Source organism: Pteronotus mesoamericanus, unplaced genomic scaffold, assembly GCF_021234165.1.
Source record: "Pteronotus mesoamericanus isolate MK-2021 breed Mesoamerican mustached bat unplaced genomic scaffold, CSHL_Meso_final contig_164, whole genome shotgun sequence".
NCBI lineage: Eukaryota > Metazoa > Chordata > Mammalia > Chiroptera > Mormoopidae > Pteronotus > Pteronotus mesoamericanus.
This window is the reverse complement of record NW_026555065.1, coordinates 31,935,832-31,948,972: the sequence shown is the minus strand read 5'-3', so window position 1 is coordinate 31,948,972 and position 13,141 is coordinate 31,935,832. Positions and strand designations below refer to the sequence as shown.

Genomic DNA, 13,141 nt, shown 5'->3' with positions numbered 1-13,141 from the left:
GCCAGGTTCCTTCCAGACACCCCAAACATTCGCAGTAAAAAAATCTTTCAGATAGCGTGCAACCTTGTTTTGGATGAAATTGCTGTTAGAAACCAGCAAAGAATAAAACTCCAAAATAGGTAGTTATTCTTATCTTAAAGATTATTTTAACTAGTGAAATTGTGAAATGTTAATTGGGAGTGTAACAGTTGAAGGAACCTTGGGCTGCGCGTTAAGAGAACTGGATTTATTCCTCCCCTGCTGATTATTACTTGTGTCAGGCAAATGAGTTAAAGTTTCTGGATTTTAGAGATGGGGGCGGAGGGAAAGGGAGATATCTGATATATATATCTGACGCAAATGAGTTGTAGACATAAATTAAAATAGAAATCTAAGCAGCTTCTCTTTTAATTTCTGGTTTCTGTAACTCGTTTGTTGCCAGAAAGCTGGAAGAGATAAGGAAATAGCTTTGCTATTAAAAGCAGTTTTTTAAATACCAATTAATATTAACTGCCTTTAATAAAAGTATTTCAGTCTTTAATTTTATTAGTAGTTGTCTTTGGGAACACTTTTGTAAGTATTTGCTCATACTTAAAATATATATATATGCATTCACTCTCATTTGGATCAGGGAAGATTATGGTTTTATATGATTAAATTTACTAGAGAATTCAATGGACTGGTGAAAACCAGAACTATGAGATGTTACCATAACTGTATGTGTTCTCTTAGATACTGGAAATTTGAGGTTTAAAATAATGGAAAAAGATTACTATTTTCTTGGTGTATTTACAATGATAGGTTATAGTTTTCTTGGGTTTACTTTAAATAGTGTCAGGAACACACAACAAAGCCTTGGTGCACAAACCTGCTGTCAGTATACTGGAAGGATAAGGCTCTTTGTTTATAAAGAATTGATCTTTAGGTTAATAGAGGTTCCTCATTAAACTCTTCACAGTTCTTAAACATGAGCCGACATCAGAATCAGCAAGAGGGCTAGTTAAAACATTCTGGGCTCTCTAGCCCCATAGTTTCTAATTAAGTCAGTCTGAAGTAGGCCCTGAGAATTTGCATTTCTAATAAGTGCCATGTGATACTAGTTGGCAGGCCTCCCTTTGAGAATACCCCTTTAAGAAGGGAACCAAACCTCCCAGAGGGTTGTCAAAGTACAGTGTAACTTAGGTATGTTGTTATTTACGAAGCATTGAAATTACCTCCTAAGGTAGTTTTTTCGTTTTTTTCCACCCTCACCCAAGGATATGTTTTTAATTGATTTTTAGAGAGACAGGAAGGGGGAGAGAGAAGCATCGATTGGTTGCCTCCCGTATGCACCCCTGCAGGGATTGATCCTGAAACCCTAGGTATGTGCCCTGACCAGGAACCATACCTGCAGCCTGTAGGTGTAAGGGATGTTGCTCCAAATAACAGAGCCACCCGGCCAGGGCAAGTAGTAGTTGGGTTGTTTTTTTGTTTTTTTTTAAATGAGTGATAGCTCATTAGTTTATTATAACATCGTGGGAGACATCCTGACTTTGAAAGTTGTCTTTTTTTTAATATTAATTGCTTTTTAAGTTTATGTCTTGTGACACATGTGCAAAGGATTTGTTTGTAGATGCGCCACAATGTGACTTCACATATTACGAAAATTTTAAGAACCTGGTTCAGGCTGACTCCAAAAAAAGACAGTTGACTCTACATTCCAAACACTGACTTGAAGGAGATAACATTCAAAAGAATGTACATTTTCTACAACTTTTTCTGTAGTTTGTACATTTGTCCAACATAACACATCAATCCAAGTGTAAAAGTAACTTACATGTCATGCCTAAACTGGTCTGTTTTAAAAAATGTTATAGTTAAAATTTTAGAGTTACAGTATCTGTTCCCTTGCTGTAGTTACTTATATATAATTGATTCGTGGAACACTTTAAATTCAGCTTTATTTATTTATTTTTAGAGGGCGAAGGGAGGAGAAAGAAGGAGAAAAGCGTTGATGATGTTGCCTCTTGTACATGGCCTGAACAGGGACCATCCCCTAACCAGGGACCAAACCCACAGCCTAGGCATGTGCCCTGACTGGGGATCAAGCTATTACTTTTTGCTTTGCGGGATGAGCCCAGCCTACTGAGCCATACCAGTCAGGGCTCAGCTTAAAATTTTTTAGTTCACTGACATTTGGAGATGAGAATAAAACCTTATGGTTGAATATTGAAATGTGAGTGCAGGTAGTTCGTTCTTACTTACTCAAAGACCTACAGTCTAATAGTAAATCTTATTTTCACTGATGGCACACAGTAAATCTGTTGTGAATGTTGACTTAGAATTCATTCTTGGAATTAGCCAGATACACTAGTATATAAATACAGTGGTACCACAGAAACAAATTTTTTAAGAAGCATAATTTTTCAAATGCTTTAATGGCATTAAATATTCAGTAGCCATAAAATTTATTTTTTTCTTTCATCTTTGGTTTTTCATTCAGTGAGTGGGATAATGTGCTCCTTGTTTAAGGCATCCTTACTCGTTACTGTAGAACCTTTCAGGTTTTGTGGTTTGTTGACTGACTGGTTTTGAGACTAGATGTTACCTTAGGCATCTTCATGGTAGACCATTTTCCTTCATTCTGTATTGTAGGAAAAACTACATGGACTTAAAATTTAAAAACCCATGAATTTGCTTACCTTCATTAATCTTGATATGAAATTTGCTTACTACTTTATTTCTGTTGGCCTGATTTTTCTGTATTTCCCTTGTCCAAACTCGTTATCAAGATGAATGTTTGAATTTAGACCTTATATGAGACCCTGAAGGAGGGAATACATGTGCATATTTTAATTTTAGTTATCTACTTACTGATTTTGAAGAATTGTGGAGACAGTCCCTGGTAGAGGTGATTCTGTAGAGGCTCTCCCCATCCCAGTGAATGTCATGCCTTACCAAAATGTGTTAGATGCAATGGACAGAAGTTTCTGTCTCGGGGTTTAGGGCACAACATTTCTGAGGAACTCTGACTCAATCTGTCCCTTCTCCTTTCACAGGGCAGCAAGGCGAACCCCATCCCTACTCACTGGAGCTCAGCTTTGATTTTTAACCTCCCTTCCCCACCCTTCCAGAACACACACATTCCCATTCCAAACTGATTTTATTTAAAAAAAAAAAAACCCCCAAAAACCCCCCAAAAAACCCCCAAAACCCATTTTAAACATAATGCAACTTGGTGTGCACTACTGCAAATTTACAGGTGTTTTTTTTTAATTGTTTCCAAAAACGGGACTTGGATTTAAGATGTAATTTTTAAAATTTCTATTTCTATTTTTCTGCAGCAGTTGGGTTAGAGGAGGAGTCTTTTAGCCTCTCATAAACTGACCTCTCTACTTCCTCGTGTATTTTTAAGATTGATTGATGATGTGGAAAGGGCTTTGCTTGTCTGCTACTGAGAACTTTACCCTTGCGGTTTTTGTGGAAACTGCTTTTGGAAAGAGAAAAGAAATGAACTTTACTGACTTGACATTTTTGCACCTCCCGTTTTTCTAATCTGGGCTATTTTTATTTTTGTTTTTTTACAGTGAGATTTTTTTGATCTTCAGCTACAGTAAGTTATTCCAATTTTTTTTTAACATTTTTCCTGACTTTCCGCTGATTTCCTTTTTATTGTTGTTACTAGTTACTATTATTTATTATTATTATACTTATGATGGTGATGATGATGATGATAATGACTGATGATTTTTAACCCGATTAAAATCCAGTTTTTCTGAATGTTCATAAGAATTTCTCCGGCCTCCTAATTGACTTTGGAGTTTTGCATCTTGGGAGAGAAAGTGAAGGCATTAGCATTTTTAAGTGGATTGATCACGTAAACCTTTTCTCTCCCAACCCCACCCTTGCCCTCATCCCCTCCCCCACGCTCGAAAGAATTTTACTGGCTGTTTAAGTCTGTGATCTTATTTTTCCTGATCTTTAACTTAACTGTTTTAGAGCATCTCTGGACGTCTGTATTTTTAATTTTTTTATTTTTGTTTTTTTTATTTTTAATCTTTCATTTGTTAAATTTTTAAACTGTGCTTCAATAAAATGTGTGTGGTACTACTTAACACCTATGATGGTGATGGCATTTTCCCAGAAAGCCATCTTCCTCCTGTTACCCTTGAAATCCCATCCTGCTTTTCCTGTACACTCCCCCTCACAAACCACAAGCTGCAGCAACATGGATGCCCAGCCTGGAGCAGCAGCAGCCAGGATGACCTGGAGCCAGGGGGGCCTTCGGAACAGATGCACACCCTTCCTGGGTGATGGTAAGAGGTGTGAGGTCCACTGGTTTCATTGCGAAGACTGGGAAATACACCAGTGTAAGTTTAGTTGATGAGATGTAGGTGATAGCTTCTGGGAATGTTAGGGTTAATCCCTGTGTGTGTATCTGGAGAGATGTTTCCAACAGAGGCCACTTCAGTTTTTTGTAAACTAATGGAATTAGGAGTATCTAGTTAACTTGGGCTGACAGATTTTTTGATACTTGAAAAAGCAGCTGTTGGTTTACATATACTTAATGAAATGGCTTGCTTTAATGATTAGCAACAAAGTGGTTCTTTAATTTTTTGCCATTGCAAATTAATAATTTTCTACCATTTAGAGTAGTCTGTCTTGGGTTTGTGACAACAATTTTGGATTGGATTCTTTTGAGACTTTATTAAAATTTAACATGAATCAAACCACAAGCTTGCTGTAATATTAAAATGCTGTCTCACTGGAAGGTTTTTTTTGTTTTTTGTTTTTTTTTTAAAGAAAAGGATAGGAAGGCTTTTTAACCTCACAAAGCAGGGAAGTTTCTTTAATTTTTGTATCCAGATCTGGGAAGATGGAGGGTTCATCTCTTTCAGTGATGTCTTGTGGCCCAGCTAGATATTGAACAATAAAGTGTGTTCCTGAGGGTGATAGGAAGGAATGAATTTGGTCTAGTCACAGGAGTGATGCAGAGATTAATAAGATTTTGGATAGCTAAAGAGTTAAGAATTTTTGCAACCTGTACTGTTTTACTGACAACACTGGAATATTTTAATAACTAATTTTAATAGATTTTTGAACTGGGGCAAAATGATTTTTAAAGGCATAGTGCTGTGGTACTAGAATCACGTACTTCCCTTACTCGTACTGAAATGGTAAAATCTAGTTAAAGTGAACACTGAAGGCAGCCTCAAAGGAAAACAGAAATGAGAAAAAGTAAAATTTCCTGAGGTTATCTGGAAAAGGTATGGGAATTTCTCTTTTACAGGACCAAGTTTTATTAATGCTGTCTATTCTATGAAATCTCTTTCTACTGTGCTATTTTATTGTGTGGCTGCTGTTCACTGTAGGTTTAGTTTATTACTAATTCTACGAATGCATTATTTTATGGGTCATGTTCTTCTGGTTCTAGGGAAACAAAAGGTGTAATAGTTCTTTATGGACTTGGCCTAGAGAGAGTGAGATGAATGGGGTTTGTCATGTGATTAGAGGGAAGTACAGAACCTATAGAAGCATGCGGAAATGGGTACCTAATTATTAAGAGGTCAGGAAATGCTAAGAGAAAGGGAGCTGAAATGAATTTTAGAGAAGGCCAGAAAATAAATGTTTTAATGCCATGCCAAGGAGTTTTATTTTATCCAGAAACTAGTGGTAAGCTACTGAAAGATTGTAAACTGGGGGGGTGACATTAGATATTTCTTAGAAATGTAATTCTGATGGTGTGGAAATGGCTTAGAGGAGAATGAGATTGGAAGTAGGTGATAAATAAGGAAAATACTAAACTGCAAGTGAGACTAATGATCCCAAAAGCAATGGTATTGGGATTAGAGAGGATGGGTAAATTTAGGAGGCGGTGGTGGTGGCTGTGATATGAGGAGTAGGAGATTTGGCCTGATGACTAGGATTCTAGCTTCTGGGATCAGGATAGTTCTTAGGTAAATGAAAGAATTAGGATTCAGAGTAGGAGGAAGCCATTTAAACAATGTTCTTCGAGATGCTCATGGACATTTGAGATGTTTATTCATTACTCAAATATTTGAGTGCTTATTTTGAAAATAATTAGGCATGTAGAGATGAACAAAATTTACTGTCCCCTGCCATCTTGGGCATTACAGACGATTAAGGAGAGAAATAAAGTGAACAAATAGCACTTTCATAATCTACCATATTTTGCCGTGTATTAATGCACCCTTGTGCAAAAATATGCATCCACATTTTTGTGTGCATTATACACGGGAGTATTATACCCGTGTATAGTGTGCATCCTTTTTTTCCCCTCAAAAATTTGGGTAAAAAATTTGCATTGTACATGGCAAAATACGGTAGTTCCGTGGCGTGAAAGAACAGGGTGAAGTGATGGTAGGGGGACCAGGTTTACAATGTGGAGGTACAAGTTTGGCGCCAGTGAAGAGAACTTAATGGAACTGACGTAGAAATTGAGATCTGTAAATGGAATACTTTGTCTGAAAGCAGGTAATGAGGGAAACAAGCCTCACAGCAAAAAAATCTTACTGGAGAATGGTCACTAAAAATGCATATGACGCTACCAAGCATAGTGTACAGGTCCTAGTCAGGCCATGTTTAAGATCTAGATTATCTGTTGAAAGACTTGGGAGAGTGGAGAGATCTGGTTTCTTTGGAATTTCCTTCTGGCTGTTTTTTGGGAAGCGTTAGTGATGAGGACAAAATACATGCAGTACAGTAAGAAGACCTATTAGAGTAGTTAATCTCTTAAAGAAAGTAATGATCCTAAGCCTGAGGTTATGTGCCCTGATTTTTCAAATGAGATTTCTTTGTATTAATGAGCAAATAATTTGAAGAGAATAGGTTGGTCAGGCTATAGGACATTACTGGTTATTTCTCTAACAACTGTTGTGTCAGGCATGATATAATTGTTTCCCAATAGAAAGGAAAGATGAAGTAGAACTTGAATTCTTTCCTTTTTGTTGTAATAATCTGGGCATTTTACCGTGTTAATTTAATCTTCATTATAACCTTATGTAAATAATATTCACATTTTGGAGATGTGGAAGTTGAAACAAAGAATTTAAATAATTACATAATAAATAGTGAAGCATGGATTTAGCCCAGACAGTTAAGCCTGCAGATTTCAACTCTTAATCATACTAGACTGATTACTTCATGTGTGAAGTATTCAGTAACCCCCAAAGATTGCTTCGGATTAAAAAAAAAAATCTTTAAAGGGTTTTTAACTAAATATTGTTGAAAATTTGATTTTTTAAAAAGATTTTATTTATTTTTAGAGAGAGGGAGAGAAACATCTGTGTGTGGTTGCCTCTCAAGTGCGCCCCCACAGGGACCTGGCCCGCAACCCAGGCATGTGCCCTGACTGGGAATCAAACCAGCAACCCTTCAGTTCACTGGCTGGCACTCTATCCACTGAGCCACAGCGCCCAGGGCTATTGTTGTATATTTTAATTCACAACACTTTAAATGGCACGAAGAAGTGACAGGTGATAAATTATTGAGGTTAGGTAGGTGTAGCTTTGTAGTATAATTTTATAGAATCTTTGGACTTGACAGCCTTCTTTTAGGGTGGTGAATGTATTTAAAAAGTTTTTTAGTTAAAAAGAAATAATCGTGTTTATGGGTTTTAGCAACGACCCTGGAGGGATGTTGCTAAATCCAGAGGTCATTTTTCAGTCCTCATCACACTTGATCTATTGGTGTGACTTAACCAGTCAAGCCACTTTTCTTCCTTGAAACATTTTTTACCTTAACGTTTTTCTTCTGTTTCTTCTCCCACTTGGAGTGTTCTGTTGTTCAGTACTTCCCCTTCTCTTTTGTTCTCACTCCCTGGGTTATTTCATTCAGTCACATGATTTTAAATATCATCTGTAAGCTGATGATCCCCACGCTTTTATCACCAGCTTGGACTTCTCTTTTGAATGACTCACTCATCTATCCAGTCAGGCTCTTGAATGTTAAGTATGTTAACTTCAAGGTCCAAAACAGGGACTCATGCTTTTCTTCTCTCATGTCATTTAGGCCAGACTTTGGTTAGCCTTGACTTTTTTGTCTTGATCTCATCTTTGGCCTTGTAAAAAAAATCTTGTCAGACTTTCCTTTAAAGTATGACAAGAATTCACCACCTAGACTGCCATTTGCTGCATTTTCAAGCCACCATTGTCTTCTGTGCATTGTTGCAATAAATTTCTTTCTTTTGCCCCTCCCCACCAATGTGTGGTAGCTAGATCAATCCTGTTTAAATGTAATGCTGGAAGTTATGTAAATGTCTAATCACTGTTGTACACCTGAAACTAATATAATTTTGAACGTTAGCTGTGCTTGCGGGGGCGGGGGGGGAGAGAAAAGAGGTATTAAAAAATGTACTGCCTGAAAGAGTTTCTGCTTGAAACTCACGTAGTAGCTGCCTATTTCAGCCTTAAAGTCAAAATTTTCATTGTGATTTACGAGATCCCCCTCCCTGTGTGATCCGATGTGCCCCTCCTCCCTTACTAATAGTATATTTTTCTCCAGCCACGCTGGCCTCTTTGCTGTGTCTTGAACACTCTAGGTGTTCCTATCTCAAAGCCTTTCCTTGGGATTTCCTTCCCCAGACATTCATAAGGTTAGGTTGTCCAATTTAAGCCCTTACTCAAAAGCCAGTCAGTGCTATTTTCCCTCATAGCCCTTCAAGCGTGTCCTTCCCTGCCCCGCCCCCGCCACCTCTAGTACACTAGCTCTTTAAATAGCTCGCCTGTTACAGAACTTTTTATTTTCTATGTAACAATGTAAAGCAATATCTGGAAAGATAAAAATGCGAAACAGCATTGATTACCTCTAGGCAAGGGAGAGGGACTTAGGAAGATGGAAGGAAACTTCTGTGTGCTTGAAGACTGATACTATAATAAGCAGCACAATGTTATTTTGCTTCTAATTAAAAAACTTTTAGAAGTATTTCAGTTTCTGGGTATATATAGTATAACTGCGGCCTCTGTCATAGCGTTTAGTAGCACTTTTGGTAGTTGAGAAACAACCACCTTAAAAGAGGTTTGGCTGTGATGAAATGAGTTAACATTTGAGGGCATAGGCTACTATGTTGCATGTGATTGGGCTGTAATCAAAATTTGCATGAACTTTAACCATTTTTTAAAAATTATATTCAGTGAGAATGCATAGCTATTTTTAAGAGGTAGCCATAACAGACTACATGGACATGTGACTTTTTCCTTCCTGCCTAATCTGATTTTCAATTTCACCAGTTCGAAATATTCTTCCTGTTTCCCATTTAGATTAATCTATGGCTTTTGAATTGATTTTAGAAATGATGTAACTCTGGGGGTTCGTGGAACCAGTGTTGGAGTTGTCTGAGTAGTTCGGAATAAAAATACAGGAATAGTTTAGTGGAGTACGTGTTAAAACGGAATTTTTTTCCTAGTCCTCTTACTAAAATTTTGTATTCTGCAAATGCCGTAATCATTCATAGTGCACTGTCATTCCTTATATTAATTCTTTAAGCATAGTCGTCTTCACATATTTTTTTTTTATTTTGGTATTAACTTTAAAAACTTCATTGCTAAAATGAGGATAGGAAAGTGTGTCTTCCAAAGAAAAAATTTTCCTGTTTTCCTTCAAAGCTTGTTTGCTTCTTAAATTGGAAGTACACATTTATTTGTGGTTTAAGTTGTAGTTTTACAAAAGGAAGACTAATCAAATTACTTAATACTGATGTAGATTTTTAAGAGAAAGTACCCCATCTTTATTTTACCTTTAAAGTAAGGAAGGGTGCATGTTCATATAACATTTAGAAAATGCAAACCAGCCACATTAAAAGGACATACTTCAACCAGCCAAAAATAAAAGTTTGGGTTTTTGGATGTATAGGCTTTTTAAAAACTAATGTCATACATTAGTAGCATTTTTCTTCCCCACTTAATAGAAACGTAACGTTAACCTAAGGTGTTAGTAGATAAGATCTAAAATTTTAATAGCTACATAGTATCATGTTACTAATACAATTTTTTTACGTAGCTGTAAGTCTATTGTTGAGTCCTTAGGGTTTCCCACAATTGTTCCCTTAATAAACAGTTTTCATAAACATTTGAACACCCTAAAACTAAAATTTTGTAAACACCATTATTTTTTTATACTTAATCTCCAGAAATATCATTGTTCAAGGGCATGCATGTTTTGAAAGCTTTTCAATCTAGGTTGCTTTCTGAAAAGACGCTAAGTGACTACTAATACATGTTTTTTTAAGTTGAAGGGAATAAACTTTATTTTTTATTCTCACCGTAAGACATGCTCATTGATTTTAGAGAGAGGGTAAAGGAGAGGGAGAGGGGAAGAGAAACACTGGTGTGAGAGAGAAACATTAGTTGTCCCTTGTCCATGCCGTTACCTGGGAATAAAACCTGCAACCCTTTGGCTTATGGGATGGCTCTCTTAACCAACTGAGCCATGTTGGCCCAGGGCAGTGACTAGTAATAATTAATATCTACTTTTGTGAATTACCTGAATCTTTTGCTTGTATTTCAGGGTTGGATACTGAATTTCAGTGTCTGTAGTGTTTGTTATAAATTGAGGTATAATAATGTTTTATAGTTAACAGATTTGGTAAAGGAAAAATTGCTACCAGGTTGAGTATATTTTTGTGTGTAATTTGAGATTCACATGTAATTTTTATTCTCATATATGCATGTGCATATGTTTGGTGCTCTCTTAATTTTATTGTGAAAAATTTTCAAACATAAACAAAAGAGGGAATTTTTCCACTCTTTAATAATCCTTGGGTAATGTTTCATCTATACCTACATCTACCCTTCCCTCCCCCTCATATTTTGAAGTAAATCCTTGATATATTTCATCAGTATTTCAATATGTATTTGTGAAAGATAAGAACTTAAAAAGATAACCACAATCATTACACAGCAAAAACTCAACATTTAATTAATATATTTTAAGCCTAAAGTAGTATTTTGAGAACTAAGCATGGCATTCCCAATAGTGTTTTATTTCTGTGGGAATGGTAACATGGTTGATGGTGGTTTTTTGCTTACATGTTTTTTACTTAGTCCTTTCTCGAATACGGGGTTTTTGTTTTGTTTTTTTACTAGATGTAAGTTTTTAAATAATTGAGCGAGAACCCCTAGCCAAGTAGCTCAGTTAGAGTATTGCTCTGATACGCCAAGGTTGAGAGTTTGATCTCCAGGCAGGGCGCATACAAGAAGCAACCAATGAGTGCATAAATAAGTGGAACAACAAATCGATGTTTCTCTTGTTGTAAAATCAATTTTTAAAAAGTGAGACTTTTGGTATTGTCTTCCATTGGTTGATAAAGTTCAGGATAACGAAAGATGGGATTCTCTTATATGTCCATTTTACTGTTCAGTTCTCAAGTTCAGAACATAATGTTTTGGCTGCTTAGGTCTGAGTGATGGAAAATGCAGTGGTTTAAGTTAGATTTACGTCTTAATATTTTTATTTTTAGAGAAGGGGAGGAAGAGAGGGAGAGAAACATCAGTCAGGGACCTGCCACCTGTGCCCTGACTGGGAATCAAACCGGCAACCTTTGGCTTTGCAGGGCAATGCCCAACTGAGCCAAGCTGGTCAGAGCTCCTTATAAAAATTTTTGCTGTACTTGTCCAAAATCTTTAATTCACAATTAAGAAATTTAAAAATACATGTCAACAAAGCTTTTCATTAGTTTGATAGACTCAGTGACAAAACCTGACCTTAATTGACATGAGATTGTTTATAGTGTGTGTTACATTTAGTCACTATGCATGTGTATTGTGGAACCGTTAATGTAAATACTTGATTTGTTAGCTGGGTGCTTCCCCAGTCCCATTTGGCTGTTACATAGCAAGAAAGCATAATACTACATTTGTAATACCCGAAAAAATCCTGATTTTTCAAACATGTTTCCAAGGCACCATGGAAGACTTTGACAAGTATACATTGTTGGAACTGAATGTTCAGTTTTAACGAGTTTATTGATAATATTGAAGCTTTCTACAAGATAATAAGAAAATAAAATGTTGTGCATAAGTATTGTTGATTTTTGCTGTTCAGAATATGGTTTGTGGTCCAGCATCATCATCGTCATCATCATCGTCATCATCTGGAAGCTTCATAGAAAAACAGAATTTCATGCCTTATCCTGGAATTATTATGGGCACATTTAAAGAGAAGCACTGGTCCATTCCACTTTGCTCCTTTTTATTGATTACTTAGGAATTAGAAATTTTGGTGGACTTTCTGGCAAGATGTTTTTGACATTTGGATGAGGAGAAGTTGAGGATCATAGTGTAGCCATGTTTTGTGTAAATATGAAATAATAATGTACACTATAAAAAAATGACCACTTTATATGCAAAATTTGAACTCATGACTTTCCCCAAATAACAGGTAGAATTAAGTAATTTCAAATAGGCAGGTGGATAAATGGTAATGGCACTTAAGCTAGTAATCAGGAGTATGTACCGTATTGAAATATGTGTATTTTGAATGTTCTTCGCAAATCAAATACAGTACCTGGTAAAATGTGACCATTTATAATTTCTTGGTGATAAAATGATAGCTGGAAAGATTCACATTTGAAAAATAATCTTGCAGTTCAAGCTGTGGCTGTGACTGTAATGCTTATGACTATTTTTTCTTTTCCCCAACTATTTAAAGAAAATATCTAAATACAGAAAACACTATAATGAATTCCTATATATCTTCCACCTAAATTGCTATGTTTGCTTTCTGTTTTGTTGTTTGTTTTTTTTTTAAGATTTCTTTTATTTTAGTACTGTATAGTTAAACATTTATTGGAACTTGAATAAGTATAGGAAGTAAATAATTGGACATGAAAATTATAAATTAGGAGAAGCACAAATTTTGACCACACAAAGCCCATAATAAGAATCTTAGCAGTTCACTGTTAACTCTTTGCTACTTATCCACGACTATGAAACTGAATCATTGGTGTTTCTGAGAATATCTTCTCCCACTTCTAGAACTGTGTCCTGAATTATGCTTCAATAATCAGATAATAGCTGTTACATATCAAAAAATTCTTAGAGGAATAGATATATTCTAAATGTTGCTGTAAAATAGGAAACTAGGGAGTAAAAGTCAAGATTGGGATCAATGTCCACAGCTCAGAAGTCAAATCACTCAAAAAGTCTAGTTAGCATGATTAACTTTT

The 13,141-nt window shown here is 36.0% G+C and overlaps 1 protein-coding gene across 7 annotated transcripts in view; it reads left to right on the top strand.

The window, feature by feature from the left end:
- Positions 1-809: 809 nt before the first annotated feature.
- HNRNPC (heterogeneous nuclear ribonucleoprotein C) overlaps positions 810-13,141 on the top strand; it is a 54,315-nt gene continuing 41,983 nt past the window's right edge. For 3 of the 7 annotated variants that reach the window (XM_054565666.1, XM_054565665.1, XM_054565664.1), the window contains exon 1: positions 4,103-4,274. The gene's annotated coding sequence lies outside the window, so the exon portion shown is untranslated. The other 4 variants (XM_054565661.1, XM_054565663.1, XM_054565660.1 and 1 more) reach the window with 4 other exon arrangements.